Source organism: Nannospalax galili, unplaced genomic scaffold (assembly GCF_000622305.1).
Source record: "Nannospalax galili isolate Female #2095 unplaced genomic scaffold, S.galili_v1.0 scaffold63, whole genome shotgun sequence".
In the NCBI taxonomy this organism is placed as follows: Eukaryota; Metazoa; Chordata; class Mammalia; order Rodentia; family Spalacidae; genus Nannospalax; species Nannospalax galili.
Genome location: NW_008355272.1, coordinates 9,162,323 through 9,180,043, shown reverse-complemented (window position 1 = coordinate 9,180,043; position 17,721 = coordinate 9,162,323).

Sequence of the window (17,721 nt, the reverse complement as noted above, 5' to 3'; positions counted from 1 at the left end):
AATGGAGATCTTTTTTAAAGGTTAAAACCTCATTACTTTTATGTCTTATAGTGTTTATACTGAGTAAAATATTGTATAACTGTAACAATTCAACTGTAAACCTAAAAATTTTGAAAAAATTTTGAAAAAAATATGCATTTTAGCTCAGAAAATTGTTATTGACTATATCTATGCTTTTGTAATGAAATGCTTCTTCTAGGTATGTGGTTATTAAATAAATAATTAACTGGAAAAACCCTAAAACTGAATCTAGCATATAATACAGTGATACCATTCCTTGGCATATACCCAAAGGACTCCTCGTACTGTAGAGGTATCTGTACATCCATGTTTGTTGCTTCTGTCCTCGCAATAGCAAAGAAATGGAAACAACTTAAATGTTCCTCAGCTGACGAATGGATAATGAAAATGTGGTACATTTATGCAATGGAGTTCCACGCAACAGTAAGAAAAGATGAAGTCTGCATGTAATCGGATGGAACTAGAGACTTATAGTAAGTGAAATAGCACAAAGGCAGAAAAGCAAGCAAGGTTTGTTTCCCCTCATTTGCAGATCTTAGCACCAATCCCTTATATGGATGTATATATCCTGATGTAACACCAGGAACCAGGAAAATTGAAAGGAAACACAGAGGTAAAGGAAAGGAAAACCTAAAAGAGGGGGAGAGTAGAGAAAAATTGTTATGGGGGGTGGGGAAAGTAGGAATGTATGACTGGGAGGGGCGGAGGGAAGGGGCATGCAGGGGGTCATGATGAGGGAGGAGGGGACTCAGGAGAGGTGGTGTGGTGGGAGGTGAGTGTTACTGGGGGAAGGGAGGGGATAATGGGTACATTTGAATTGGAAATGGAGGTCTGATATGAGGGAGAGAGTAGAGAGATGAATGGATTTTGTGGGGCTTGGAAGCCAGAGAGAAATATGTTGCCTCTGAAACTCCCTGATCAGTATTCATACTGCGCCTGAACTTTAGTTCATATGTATACCTGGGGGCTGTATGGCCAGGAACACAGGGCCAAACAGGAGAGACCTCCATTTCAGTGGTTGGTCAGAGTGGTTCAGGAGACTCCCAAAATAGTACAGGCTGTTACCAGAGCTCTTGGTTATCTCCCAGAACTAGAAGATAAGGCCCTACTATTGAAGACAAGACATACTTTGGACACAGGAGTTGGAGTAGTGGAGCAGGAACTGACCTGGAAGTCTTCTACATGAAGTTTAGCTTTCTGAAGGGCGCTATGCAAGCTGCAAGGGGAGAAAATCAACCAATGGTCCAACCTAGTCCTAAAGCCTAATAACCTTAATGACCAGCACAGCAAACTACTCTTTTGGTGCAGTAGTGACACTTATCTTGGGGGTAAACAACAGCTATTTGATTGAACTTAAAGTCTCCTCAATGGGATGAACTCATAGGTGGCACTGTGAACACAATTAATACATATGGCTGGATATTTCATAGATCCTAGAGAAAGTCCTATCTCTATCATATCTAGGCAAATAAAATTTTTGCCCTATGCTAAATATTGATTCTTATATTTACAGACAAGTATACTATATACCATTCATCAAAAACCTTCTTTTGTAGTAGATGGAGGCCACTGCAGAGTTCTACAATTGATCACATACAGAGAATATATGCCTGAGATATTCCAGTCCCAGGTGATATATCTACAGTGGAACCTCTACACCTAAACTCATGGAACATAAAGGAAAGGGAAGTAGAGAGACAACTAATGCATCCCTCAACTCTCAAAAGATCACAACTGGCAAACTTTTAAAGAATAAGAGACTGCCGGGCGTGTGTCCCTAGACAGGACTCCTATATCAAATCTCTCCCACTCCTACCTCAGGGTCCGTTGAAGAAGAGGGGGCAGAATGATTGTATGAGCCAGGGTTGGTCCATGAACATAGGAAATCAGAGGCTTTCAGGCCACTGGAAGCTTACACATGTTACTTGTGGCAACGGTGGCACTGAGCACAGGACCCATGCTGACTCAATCATACAATGACACAGAGTGGAAGTAGGGAAATGGGTGACAGGCCAGCCCTAGACTGGGAACTATTGAAGACTGATCATTGCTGGTTAAGGGAGAGTAGGCCTTACCAACAGTCTCTAGATAGGCTGTCTAGACTCCAGTAGATGAATTTGTGCCAAAGGATATCCCGATATAAATGCTTGACTGGATAGGACTTAACATGTATGGCAGAATACATGAGGTCTGGTTGGGGTGGGGTGGGGACATTGATGGGTAGGGGGTCTAAATTCAACTAAAATTGTTTTATGAAATGTATAAAAGCTCAGTAATTTTTAAGAGATATTCTTTAGCCTTGTTTGAGTTAGTGCTCATCCTGAAGTGACAATTTCTATTCTCCATGTACAGTGAACTTCACATTACTTACAAAAGAATGGCCACCTGTGAAGATTTCATGTAAAGAATCTTGGAACCAATTTATTAGCTTCAATCTCTTTTCCCTTGCTGTCATTTTAATTTATTCAAGACTTGAATACCTTCAACCTCTTCTGAATGCTCTGATTACATTTTCTCATTCAATACTTGGAATTAACTTGCCTCCATTTTATTGACCAGAAAATTGAGAATTAGAGAGCAGAGAAAGTTTCCTGTTTCAGTTTGAATTTGACTCCAGACACCTATTTGAACATCACTGAAGTTCATAACCATGGCAGGTCACAAAGGACTTACTTGAGTGTTTGCTCTCCACTTCTACTTGGCAAAACCAAATGTATCTCCGTGCTTATTATGAAAAACAAATATACTGAAGATCTGCCGATGAGGTGGAATTTCCACTTGGAACAGTCATCCTTGACGCATTTTGTGCCATACCTAGAAGAGCTAAACTTAGGCATTCACATTATTGCCTAAACTGAACTTACAACGAATGTCAGCTCTTTGAAGTTAATATCCTGTTACAATAGCATTCTGTTCTATAAATTTTCTTGGTATTGCTAGAGTTGTGTCTTCACCTTTCAGAACAATGTGTGAGAAAGGGTCAGTTATTCACTCTGTGGATTACCAAGTTAATAGACTGTTCTGTTGACTTTTGGTTTAAATACTGAATTACTGTTCATTTTTCTAAAATTTGAGGTTTTTTTGATGCTGCAGCTAGGTCGCTATATGAAAACAGGGCCAAAGGGGAGTTTGCAATGGATCTCAATTACTCAGAGGAAGAGTATTCTTCCAGTATATTCCTGATGAAATCTTCAGTAACAGATTTAAGTGGTACCTAATTCCTCTCTATTACATGCTGTCAGTAGAATTTAAATAATATCGACCTTGAGTGCAGCTTTGAACTTGGTGAGCCAAGGGATCTTAGTAGAACTTTACTGATGAGCTTGCAAAAGATAGTTCAGGTTTATCAAGTTATAATTATGAAACACAATAGCATGGCACTTGATAAAGTCTACCTTTAAATAATTCAGTAGATGAAACATTATTTCCCTCTACCCTTTGATGGTGTGTCCCTATAGATGCTGAAGTCATTCGTATTTAAAATTCATTTCTTATAGTGAAATATATTCTCATGCTATGACAATTTTACTTTTTGAAAAACTATATAAAGAAGAATGGGCATACTGATTTACCAAGAATGTTAAGAAGTCCAAAGCATAATTTCCTTTGGCTGGTATACAATGTCCATTTTAAGTTCAGAAAAGTGGTTTCTGTGTTCTTCAGTACTAGGGAAGTGTACTTCGTAGCTTTATTGGAAATTATCTCAACAAAACCTGTGGATCTGAAGGAGGGTAAGATTTGGGGCATTACATTTTATCTGACTTGACTGTTAGGATTTGACCTGTTTGGCTGTCTAATGTTTCATGACAGAAACACTATACACTATACGTCAAATTAAACTTAAGCCTTAGATTTCTGGGTTAACACTTACTTGGCAGGTAGTAAAGGAAAGACTCCTTTTTCATGGAGATACAAATTTATAGAACATCAGCTGATACTATTGGTTTTTCCCAGTATGTGATGCTTTGACCTAGGATAAAGCTAGTAAAAGAAAACATACTCTCACACTAAAGGTAAAACTCTCATTTTCTTGGTCTCCTTACAACAGTCATACCCATGTTCTTTAGAAATTCTTAGTTATGTGAGTCAAAGAAAAGTTATTTTTGCTTAAGTCTTATTGCTTTTAATTATTTTTAACCATGTTCATCCTGACTGCCAAAGCAAGCCATTCCTCTTCTATCTATCTCTAATTTCAGGACAGAATTCATCCCACACTTTCCTGTTTGTATGACTCTACCAGCATCTTGCTCTCTAAGTCCTACACAGCCTATTCCCATTTGTCCCATGCGCTTAAAATGAAATACCTCATTTAACTATGTACTTGGCTATCTTGCTACCTGACATTCCATTTGTAATCATTGATTTTGATTTTTGACTTGATGGGTTTTAGAATCTCCTAAGAAACAAACCTCTGGATTTATCTCTGAGGGTATTTTCAGAGAGGTTAACTGAAGAAAGCAGCCTACCTTGAATGTTGGCAGCCCCATTTCAAGGGCTCAGGCCCCAGTCTGGATCAAAGGGAGAAAGACGAGCTGAGTACCAGCATTCTTCTCTCTGTTTCCTGACTGTGAACACAAAGTGGCCAGCTGTCTCTAACTCCTGCTGCAGAGCTAAATATATTCTTACTTCCAACCTGACCTGTCCTGCTGGACTACACCTTTAAACTGTGAATTAGAACTTTCCTTAAGTTGTTTTGGCCAGATATTTTGTCATGACAGTGAGAGATGTAAATCCGACAATAACCGAGGCAGAAATTTTCTTCAGAGGATCTGTAGAAAAACCCATGTCTTTTATTGTCCTTATTTTTGACACTAGTCAGTCTAGTCATTCACTTCTCTAATTAGTTCACATGGAGCATAATTGGTATCTTAATATCTAATGTCATTCCCAAACCAAGATTTATTGTAATTACTATTACCTTATTGATTATAATCCTCTTTTACTGAAGAAGCCAATGGGAACTTTACTTATAGTTTAATTTTAGCTCACTTATACAGTAGAAAGACTCTGTTTACATTAATTTTATATATAAAGTGCATTTTACATATGAAACATATATGAAGCCCATAAATAGATGCTATGTTAATAAAATGATAAAAATAGAATATACATCTCACTAATTGCCATATGTGACTATATCTTATATATTGAACAAATTTCGTGAATCTTGTGTATTTAGTGTACTATATTTATGATCTGGAGGACTTAATGCAGCTTAGAGAAATGGTAGGAATTGAATACTAATTCGCTTTTCTGCTTTCATCCTGTTGTCTATAACTGACATAATTTCAGAATAAAGATCAAATCCCTTAACAAATTTAAAAGGTTCATTCTTCCCCTTTCTGTTTTCGTCACCTATTCTCTTCATATCATTGATCTACTCACTGCAGTGGGAACAGGTTAGCTAAAGTGTCTACTTTGGGACCCATTCATTCATGCATTCATTCATTGAACCCAAGGCTTTACACATACTAGTCAAATGTAATTTAATATTTATTAAATTTGTCTGTCTCACTACAATAGAGGTGTGCTTTTGTTCTCTCAGCTCTCCATCTTTTGTCATTTCTGTGATCTCATTCTTACAAACGTATCTGACATAACTAAGGTACTTGAGTCTCTACTGAATGAATGAAAGAAATCTTCAGTCACGTTTTAAAGGTTCACATTCTTCTTCTGGGTACCTTTCAAACAAACCTGATTCTCCATATTTTCTACTTTCTGAGTATTCTGCTTCCATGAGAAGACTTGTCTAGTATCTCTGGTTTGAGGATCCTTCCACTCATCATCAAGTAACTGCTTCCAAATTTGTAATCACTACCGACTGTAGGTATTCACCTTCTTCTGAGTTTCTGTTTCATTTAGGAGTTGTATTGTGCATTTGAGATACATGCAGCACTACTTTTAGATAAATTTAGTATGATGTTTTCTTTTCTCTTCAGTGTTTATCTTTCATTTTTTGTCATAAATGTAGACAATCTGCATAATCAACCAATCCTATAGACTGAGCATAAAGAGAGATTGTGGAACTGACAATTTGAAGAATTGATGGAACAGGGGAAAAAGGACTGTGCAAAAGACTCCGGTGGAACTTAGGTTGAAGATGGATTAATTATGTCACTGGGGAGGTGAAAAGCTGTATACTTAAGAGTGAATACAAGAAGGATGGACTCAAAAATCTGACCAATGCATCTTCTACAATGCAAAGAGAAGCAGTATAGTCATGTTTGTGTGTATGAGATGACACTTAAGATAAAAGAGGGAATGTAAAAGGGATAAATGAATTAGGAAACAAAGCAAAGTGAGAAAAACTGTTTTTTTCTTTCTCATATACATATTATATACATATTTATAGTTATAAGTGTATTTTAATATATAAACATTTGTATCCACTAACATATTTAACTACAACTGGCTTTGTCTGCAAGTGATAGAATGATTCGATTCATAATGATATATACTGATCTCAAACATAAGTACCATCAAAAGTCTCATTTTATCAAAATTTTTACTTATTATTTTTTGTTTTTCTTTACATTTATATTGGTTCTTTAGAATTTCACCAATGATCTTTATTATATTCAAATACCCTTCTTCACCCCAACTTATTACCCCCAAATTCATGTCCTCTAATATCACTTTTTAAAACCCATCTAGTGTAATTTGTGTCCCCAAATGATCTTGGGTGTGAGTTCGTAACCTGGAACCTGGTCAACCTACCTGGCATCACAAATGTAAAGCAAACTGACTCTCCCTCTCCCAGCAGCTATCAATTGCCAATAGCTCTTCTGCTAGGGCTCAGCCATTTTGCCCACCTCCCTCCACCATGCTGGGTTTTTGTCTGGCTTAGGCTTACGGAGGCCTTATGCATGCCATAAACTGCCCTGTTGTGTCTAGAAAATAGTTTCCTTGTATTCATCAGGCATTTCTTTCTCTTATAATCTTTCTGCCCTTTCCACAATGATCCTTGGTCCTTTAGAGGAGAGGGTGATATGTGTTTCATTTAGAGCTGAGCACAGCACAGTCTGCATGTGGACCAGGTGTCAGCCTCTGTGTTAATCAGAATCTACTGCAAAAAAAAAAATACCTTCAATGGTGAGTGTAATGAGATGTACTAATCTATGATTATAACCCAGCTTAATGCTATGCCCATTTAGCAGAATAAGAGTAGTAGGTTCTTCCCTACAGCCTGTGACCTGACTAGCCACAAGTTCTAGGCCCTGATCAAAGCTATGGGTAAATCTTTTGAAAAGGGCCTTAAATCCAATCAGAAGGTGGTTAGTTACTCCCATAACAATCATACCACTATTTCCATTGGGCCTAAGTTACTACTGTATCTTGCAGTGCTCACAGTTGGGGGGTTGATGACTATTTTTCTGTCCCAGTGACATGCATAACACTTTCCAGAACTATTACAGGTAGCCAGTAGAGATGAAGCCTTAAGGTCAGTACCAACTTGACTTTCCAGGTTTATTCTAGAACTCAGGTATAGAATGTCTTTAACAATACATCTTACTCCCAGGTTCTAGTGAGTAATACACAATAGCCACCATTATATGAGAGTCTATGGGAACCACCTTGTCAATTGTTCCAAGAGGGAGTCCATTCTTGGCACTGGGCTTTTTCTTTGCCAGCCTTTTATGGGACTATTGAACCCATTATAGAGTAACTCCATTTAAACACTTTTTATATTATATACATATATATTTTCAAAGCTCCTGTCTTGTATATGTAGTAAGCTTCCATGGGAGTTTTCCAAAGGCCTTTAGGGTTAACTATATTTCTCTGCCCTACTTTCACATTCCCTACCCAAGTTAACACTTCCTATTAGTTTATTCCCATTTCTCTTCTTATAAAACAGCATTCTCTCTGCTCTTACACAAAGCTCCCCCTCACAACCCTTGAATGGTTTCTGACCTCTGGATTTTCCTGTTGAAGCACACCTATCTAAATATTCAACACTACATCCACTTAGGAGAGACTATGTGCTGTTTGTCTTTCTGGGTCTGAGTTACTTCACTTAGGATTATTGTTTCCAGCTCTATTCATGAACCTGCAAATTTCATAATCTTAATTTCTTAACAGCTTAATAATATTCTATTTTGTAAATATGCCACATTTCGTTGTATATTCATCAGTTAATGGACATCTAGGATCTAGATTGTTTTTATCTCCTGGCTATTGTGATTAGAGTAGCAGTGAACATGGATGAGAAATTCTCTCTAAAATAGGACATAGAGTCTTTTGAGTATATGCCCAGGAGTCCTATGGCTAGATTATATGGTAGATTTATAGCTTTTTGAAGAATCTCTAAGGACAGCTTGTTTTATGGATCCTACCCATTCTGATTAGGGTAAAGTGAAATAAAAAAGTAGCTCCAATTTGCATTTCGATGATGGCTAAATATGTTGAACATTTTAAAAAATACTTTTCAGCCATGGGCCTTTCATCTTTTATCTCTGTTTTGTTCCTTGCCCAAATTCTTAAATGGGCCTTTTATTTTCATCATGTTTAGTTTTTTAGTTCTTTCTGTATTCTAGATATTTACCTTCTGTCAGATATATAGCTGCTAAAGGTTTTTTTTTTCCATTCCGTGTATGTCTCTACACTTGAAAGATAGTGCCCTTTGTTGAGCAAATTTTTTCCAGTTTCAGAAGCCTCGTTTGTCAGTAGCTCTGCTTAATATCTCTGCTATCAGATATGCCGTGCGTGAAGTTCGTCCATGAGCCGTTATGTTTTCCTTATTTGACCTCCATCAGACTCAAGTCTTATACTGACATCCTTGTTCTTCTTGTAGTTGAGATTTGGCAAGTTGACAGATTTGAATCTAGTTGTTCAGTTTTACCAGCACTGTTTGTTGAAGATGATGTCTTTTCTCCAATGTGTGATTTTGTCACCTATGTAAAAAACCAGAGGACTGTAATGTGGGGATTTAAATCTGAGTCCTCAATTCTATTACATAGATCAGTGTATCTGTTTTTTTATGTCAGTATTGTGCTCTTTTTCACTATAGTTTAATTTTAAATTAGGATGGTGATGCTTCCAGCTCCCCTTCTATAGTTCAATACTGTTTTTCGTTCTGGGCCTTTTGTGTTTCCATGTGAAATTTGAGATTATTTTTGTTCAAATTGTGTGAAGAACTGCATTGGAATTTTAATAGGGGTTACATTGAATCTCTAGAAGTAGGGTGGTCATTTTTACAATATTAATCCTAATGAGCCATCAGCACAGGACGTTTTTCCATCTTCAGCTATCTTCTTTAATTTCTTAATTAAGTTTGTTCAAGTTTTTTATACTAATCTTTGTTTCTTTGGTTAGAATTATTGCAAGATTTTTTAGATATCACTAGGGATCATTCCCTGTTTTCTTTCTTCATATGTTTGTTCTTGGTATATAGGAAGGCTACTGATTTTTGTGTGTTAATTTTGTATCCTAATACTTTATTAAATGTGTTCACCAGCCCTAGTAGTTTTCTAGTGGAGTCTTTAGGAAAATTTTGTTTACAATTTTATCATTGGCAATTAATGATACTTGATTTCATTCTTACAGTTTGTATCACCTTTATCTCCTTCACTTGTCTTATTTATGTGGCTAGACTCCAAGCACTATATGGAAGAGGAATGGACAGAGTAGACATTCTTATCTCATTCCTATTTAGTGGAAATACTTTGATTTTTTTCTCTATTTAGTGCATGTTGGTTATTGGCTTGCTATATATTTCCTTTATTATGTTGAATAATGTCCCCTGTACCCAAAAGTTCTCCACGGTTTTTTATTATAAGGGGATGTAGAACTTTTCAAAGGACTTTTCTGCATCTAATAAGATGGTCATATGGTTTCTGTCCTAGATTCTCTTATGTGGAATATTACATTTATTGAATTACATGTGTTGAATGATCCATGTATCTCCATAACGAAATGGCAAATAATCTTTTAGAGGTATTTTTACATTTGTTTGAAAATAACTTTATTGAGAATTATTTTCTTGGATTTTTAAATTCTATTCAAACCCCATTTCCTATCCCTCTCTTAATACCCCAACCAGATTCATGTCATGACCTGATGTTGGTCGGGGAGCTGGTATCGATGACAGGGGAATGTTTGGGTTGGGGGACTTCTAGGTATGGTAGATGCATTGAAGTGTTTAACCTGATTCAGGTCTGGAGAGTGGGTTAGTGGACAGGGATTGCTGGGCTTAGCTTAATCACCAGACTAGTGGGTGCATGGGGTTGTGAGACCCAAGGTAGGCCTAGGAAGGTAGGTATTTTTATTTTTATTTTTTTACTTTTGGACAATTTTGTGTGTGTATACAATGTATTTTAAAGATATCCATCTGCAGTACACTTTCATATCACTCTCCCAACCCCACTGACTCCCTTCTTTCTGTTCTATTCATTACAATGTTCATTTTGTCCTTAAAAAATATCCTAGCTTATGAAACCTCACTCACCCACAAGTCAGGTACCATTGTGAAAGAGGAGGCAGAAAGACTGTAAGAGTCAGGGTTGCTTCATAAGGAAAGAGAGGCTTTTAGGCAACTGGGAACTTACTCATATGAACTTGCAAAAATGATGACACCATGCACAAAACCCATGCCATCTCAATCAGACAAAAACTCAACATAGAAGAGAGATGGGCAGCAGGCCCCAACCCTAGTCAAAGAACTATTGACAACTGTTTACTTGAGGGAGAGTAGATATCCTTTAAGGGAGTGATTCTATGTAAGTTGACTAGACTGCAGTAAATGAACTTGAACCTAGGGATATCTAGGTACAAATTCTTGACCAGATAGGACTTAATATACATGACAGAATACATGAGATCCAGTCAGGGGAGCTATGTAGGGGGGCATGGATGGAGGAGGGGATCTAAATTTGTATAATATTTATTATATTAAATGTACAAAAACTCAATAAAAATATTTTTAAAGCCAGGTTTGATGTTTTGTAAGGAACCACTGTCTTCCAAATGGGCTGCACCTTTTTTGCATTTCTACAGCAATGGACAAGAACTTGGGAGTCTCTGCCTTCTGCTTCATTGTTCTAAGTGGTGTCTCAAAAAAAGAGACAAATTTTTTTTTAAGATTTTAGTTTAGTCCACAAGTGGCCAAAATATAGAAAATAAGAAACTTCAGAGTGTGGGCCCCTGGACGGGACTCTTATATAAAACTTCATCCACCCAGGACACAGGGACCATTGCAGAAGAGGGGGTTTAAAAAAAAAGGTGTAAGGGTCATGGAAGGGAATGCAAGACCAGAAGGAAAGAAGAGTCATAAGGCTCCTGGGATCTTGCTCATAAGAACCTACATGTCATATGGTGTCAGCTTGCATAAGGCCCATGCAAACTCATTCAGACAAAACCAGCATAAAACTTGAGAAATGTGAAGGCATCCACAGCTTTTACCAGGAACTATCGGCAGCTGATCACTGCTTGGTTGATCTTCTTTAAGGAGATGATGCTAAGCAGTCTAAACAGGATTGATGAACTCAGAGGGATATGTAGGTGCACAAACTTGACCCCATAGACCTTAACAAATATGACAAAACGCATGAAGTCCTGTAGATGGACTATGCAGGGGAAGTTGCATGTAGGGAATGGGTACTAAATACAGTTACAATGTTTTGTATGAAACCCACAAAAATTCAATAAAAAATATTTTTTAAAAGGATCCTAGTTTAGGAGATAACTTTGTCCCTAACACAACTAGTGGCAAAGGTGAGAGCTAATTAGTCACTTCATGTGCTCGAGTCCCAGGCTCCCCAGTCATTCCACTATGGAAACTCTGTTATGTCAGTCCTCATGCTTGGCTCTGTAAAACCTCAGGAATGAGGAATGCAAGTCTGAGCATCACTTTTTCCCCATATTCAAGGCAGCCAGATCATGATCTTTTTTACTAGCACCTGCTTTTATCATGAAGCAAAAGTGTTTCCACAAAGCAGCCTCTTTGCAAGTTTGAAATGCTGTTGGCCAGAACTGTGTCACATGTCAATCACTGAATGAAGTATAGTAAAGATAAATGGGGTGGTCATTCCTATGTTTAGAATACTTTAAGACTTGATAGATTTGAACTAGATACTAAATAGCCAGCACAAATGTCTGACACACATGCATTATTGGTATTCTGAGGAATCAAAATTAATGAGCCTTCTACATAGCCCTGAGAACAACTTAGCTAGCAAGAACAGAGCGTTTGAAAGAATCACTTTAACTTTCCCTTGGAGCATCTTCTTGAGAAAGCTGTTTGTTCTATCCCCATCTCCCTGGCAATAAGGGAAAATCAAGCTTTGATGAATGACAATGAACTGCTATAAACCCAGCTTACTCAGCAAGGGATAATATGGTAGTTATCCTTCAGACTAATTTTTCTCATAACTCAAAGAGAGATAATAGTAATTTTATTTCAGACTAATCTCAAGTATTAATGGCAATAACTGTGAAACACATTGCACAATATTTGATACACATCTTTAGTAGTTAGAATATATCATTAGCAACAATGATTTTCGTCAAAGGGTTTAAAGTTTATGTTGATGCCTAACAACTATAAAAATAATATACTATAGAGAAGTGTATTATTTTACAAGCTTACTTAAAAAATGCATAATTTTTAAGTAAGCTTGTAAAATAATGCTAGTCCTATCAAGCTGTAAAACCTATAAACCAAAACAATGACTGGCCCATCAAGATATCCCTAATGGTGCAATAGTAGAATTTATATCTTGGGGCTATCCAACTGCTGTCTAATTGGACTGAAGTCCTTCTCAATAGGATAGAATCCATGCCTGGATCTGCAAACCTATCCAAATACCCAATGGATGGTGTGGTCATAGACCCACCCTGGAGAAGAATCTACTAAGGACATTTTTCTTTTTCTTTTTCTTTTTTTTTTTTTTTTTTGTCCTTTTGAGACAGGGTCTCCCTGTATCCCCAGCTGTCCTGGAACTCATTATGTAGACCAGGCTGTTCTTGAACTCACAGAGATCCGCCTGCTTCTGCCTCCCAAGTGCTGGGACTACAGGAGTGCACCACCATGCCCTGCTCCTTTCTTTTCTTTTTTAATTTATTTTTTATTGAGATTTTAAAATTTCATTCAATTTTTTCCAATGCTGAGTCCTATTCATTCCATTTTTCTAAATCAATATAATTTCTAACAGATTTCTGAATACTTATCTTTATACACACAAATGAGTGTAGCCATCACCCTTTATCAAAGAAAATTCTTTTTGAAACAATGGAGACTATTGCAGAGGTCCGCAACTGATAAAATGCGAAGAATATGTGATCATGGGGTGTTCAGCCCTAGTTAATAGTCTACAATGCAACCCTTATACTTAAGGTTCAGTGAACTTCATAGAAGGGGGGTGTGGAAAGAGTATAAGAGTCAGAGTACCAGGACACCAGCTGGTAAATTATGTCTTCTAGACATGACGGAGAAGCTGCAACAAGAAGTCTCAACAATATCATCGCCTAATCAAGACCTGCGTAATAACACCAGCTGACATGCCTGTATGGGTGAGAGAAATCGCACAAGGTTCCACTTCTACACAAAGAACTACAGGCAATCAATGGCTTCTGAGAGGTAGAACCAGTTTTCTCCAGGAATGAGCTTCCAGATAGGTTATACAATCCCAATAAATTATTCCCTAAACACACGTACATGTGAGAAACACTAAATGGACTCAGCAGATTACAGATATATATGTATATATAGGTATACATGTACACATACACACATCTATATACACATATACGCATATATGTAACAATAATAATGAATAGGTCATAAAATTGAGAGGGAGTGGGGTTTGGAAGAATTGCAGGGGGTAGAAGGAGGGGTGGAAATGATGTAAATTCATCCTCATACACGGGATTTTTTAATTGTGTTTTTATTTTATATGTATGTGTGTTATGCCTTTATGTGCATGCATGCACTCACATGGCAATGCCCTTGATGACAGAAGAGGACATCAGGTCCCCTGGAACTGGAGTTCCTGAAGATTGTTAGCTGTCACGTCGATGCTAGGATTTGAACCCCAGTCTTCTGCAAGAACTGCCAGTGCTCTTAACCACTGAGCCATCTCTCCAGTCCATATATAGGTTTCTAAAACAAATTGGCCAGGCATGGTGGTTCATGCCTGTAATCTCAGTACTCAAGAGGTGAAGGCATGTAGATCTCTGTGAGATCAATGACAGCCCAGTTTTCACAGTGAGTTCCCAGTCAGCTGGAGCTCAGGTAGGCTTCAAGAAGAACAAAAAATAAATAAAAGAATTAATGTATTGAATAGGAAAAAGAAAAGCATCTCAAAGCCTAGATCTGGTAAGGTTGGTTTATGGAATAATAGGCACCAAAGTTTCAAACAATCTCTGCCTGTTTTGTCAATGGAAACTAAGGAATTGCATTTGTATAGCAGTGATTCCACAATTCCGTCTTTGAAATCAAATATTCTTGACTTTATTTTTATTTGTGTGTATGTTCTATACATTTATGTTTTGCCTGCTTCATTCAAAGCCTTTCACATCTGTAGAATTCACTCACATTTACATTACCTTCATTGCAATGCAGAGCCCCTGCAATACTGGCCCTATCTTCACCTCTGATTCTACATAATCAAAAACAGTGAAACCCGCAGTCTTTTGCATTCACATTAAAGCAAAGCAACTTTATGAGTTTTTAAAGTATTCTTGGCCTTTTCAGTCTTCTATAGTCTTCCTCTCTAGTGGCTATCTCCATCAGCTACCTGGCCTTCCACTAAGTGCTTAACCGTCAAAGAGATCCTACAGGGAGTGATATTAGAAGGCAAATCTAAGGGGGGTGATGCCTTTTCTAGCAACAAATTGCCCCAAGGAAAATAAAAGGAAACTTAGGGAAAAAATGGTGAAAAACAGGATGAAACATCACTAAAACCAAACACACTCATCAGAGAGCACGAATCACTGGATTCTTTAAGTCTTAGTTCACTCTGTTTTTCAAGCTCCTTCTTCAGTTCAGAAACAGCCTTTATCTCTTCCTAATAATAGATTTCTAGCTTTGATTAGCAGAAATGATTTCTGATATTTTTAAAATTTCAGCTATTCCATATTGGGTACCCCTTCCTCAAAATGTTTGAAACCAGAAGATTTTTGGATTCAGAGTTTTTTCAGCTTTTAAAATAATCACATATATAATTGTATATCTTGACTGTGGGCCCCAAATATGGCATGAAATTCATTTATATTTCATATACATTATACATGTGGCACAAAGGTGGTTTTTATATGATATTTTAATAATTTTCAGATGAAACTAAAAGGCTCATGGTGTGTAATATCTACTTGTGACACTATTTCAGTGCTCAATTCACTTTGGATTTTGACAAACTTGGAATTTGTGATTTTCAAGTTAGGAATGCTCAACCTTTTCCATAATGTAAAAAAAATTATTAGCAAGGTTTAGAACACCTTAAATGATGGTCAGAAAATAGTTTTACAATATTAATTCCACAACAACTTTATTATTGACTAAAGTCTCTTTCCACGTAACTCTCATGATGAGAAAAATGATTCAGTGTAAGTTTTAGTAATAACAAATGTCCATTACTTTTTAAGAGAAAACTGGGATGACTCATTCCATAGTTTTCTAAAAACTGACAGAAGTATTTAGATTGCTTAAAGAAAACTCAGACTGCTAATATAAAACATTAACCATGTAGTAGAATATTCTTTTCCATTCCCCACCTATGTGCGATTCCTCTTACACAGTTCCTGTTCTCAAACGTACCAGTTCTAACTGAAGGTCTCAGAAGCCCAACCATAAACATGTATGTAAAAGTAACTTTGCCATTCATCCTATCTTTCTAGCACAGCCTAACATCTTTATTGTGTCTGTCACGATCATGAAATGTAGGAATATACTAAAATCAGAAGTCTGGAGAAGGTTCACAAGTTTTCATTATTTAAAGAAGTTTATTTTCATTTTATGTGTATGAGTGCTTTGTCTGAAGATATTTAAGTGCACCTGTATGTTGCAAAGTCCATACAGGCCAAAAGTGGGCATTGGATTCCCTAGAATTAAGGTTATACAGAATAGAGGTTATATATGGTTGTTACCATGTGAGTGTTGGGAACTGAACCCTGATCCTGTAAGAGAACAGAGTGTTCTTAAACTCCAAACCATCTCTCAGTCCAGTTTTTTTCCTGAGACAGGATCCCCCTGTGGTCCTAGCTGGCTTGGAATTCACTATGTACACCAGACTGCAGAATGGCCTGTATCCCATAGATATCCACCTGCCTCTGCCTCCCAAGTGCTTGGATTAAAGGCATGGGCCACCACACCTAGTCCCAATGTTTCCTTTTCTTGCAGTTTCCTGGCTTTTAATACAAATACTGTAGGTTTCATCATCATAATGCATCTATCTTATGTCTTGTATCTTTAATTTCTTTCTATGCTTTTTCTATGATCTACTAAAATACTCTATAACAGGTCTCCAAATTTTTGGGTTTCCTTCCATCACTCACTCATGTGACAGTCACTGAGCACCAATGAGCTCAACAAACAGTAAGGAGCAATAAAAGTCTACCATAGCCAGAGCACAGAGTGAAGGAGAAAGGGGAAAGGTACATAGAGGCAGTGGAAATGAGGGGGCCAGTAGACAGATTAGCAGGTCTGGGCTACCAATATCATCTTTGGCTAATCCTCCGATAGGGACAGAGATCAATCAGAGCTTTTAAATACAGAGGTGATGAATTCTTGGAGCTACAAGGAAACATCTCAGTAGGTTCAGTCCCTTCCATTGCATCTTACAAAGTGCACTACTAAGTGCCATGTTGTCAGAACCACTGTGCATTTTCATCTGAACAAGTCTATAAAGGACAGGTAGGTACCTAACATGGGAGGTTCTGGTGGCTCTTAGATAAGTGAGAGTGAAATTCAAAAACAGGCCTTAGACTTATGAATTTTTGCTACAAGGATGGGATAATATCTGGATAGATGATACAAAGTGATGGAAGGAATTGTGTAAGACTCCTGGGAGATGTTACAGTTTTTCTATGATTGTTCAAAAAGATGTCAGAGCAGCTACAGTTTGGGTAGAGTTAAACAGGAGAGAAAGAGGTCATAGAGTCTAAGGAAGATATAATCCATGATTTTGTAACCTTGACTAGTTTGAGAGGCAACATATAATAGGATAAAAAAATGTCCATTGGGTATGAAAACATAGAGCCTTGTAGTGAATTCAACAAAAGCTTTGATGCATTGGAGGAGGATGAGACTATTAAAGTAAGTTTCCTTACAGCTTTAAGAATTTGGCTATTTTGAATTTTACCAGTGGCCTGAGCTAAAGGATATAGTAGTCTTTGAAAATTTATGAGTCCCTAGTTGCTAACCAAAATCCACGTGGCCAAAATGATGTAAATTGGGGAAAATCTAGGAGCGGATTATGCTATACTATTTCCCAAATGAGCAAAATATTTTTTTCTGTTATCAACCCTGACCCACCGGATGGTGTTTTATCTTACCTAAAAGAAGCAAATGGGATGTGGCCCCTGAGTATCCCAGGCATAATGAAGGCAGCCAATAGTGAAGGGTTTTTCCTGAAAGAAAAATATTTCTGAGAGCTTTTTCCTCCCTCCCTCCCTCTTCCCTCCCTTCATCCCTCCTTTCCACCATTGCTTCCTCTCTCCTTTCCTTCCTTCCTTTCTTCCACCCTACTTCATTTGCTCCTTTCT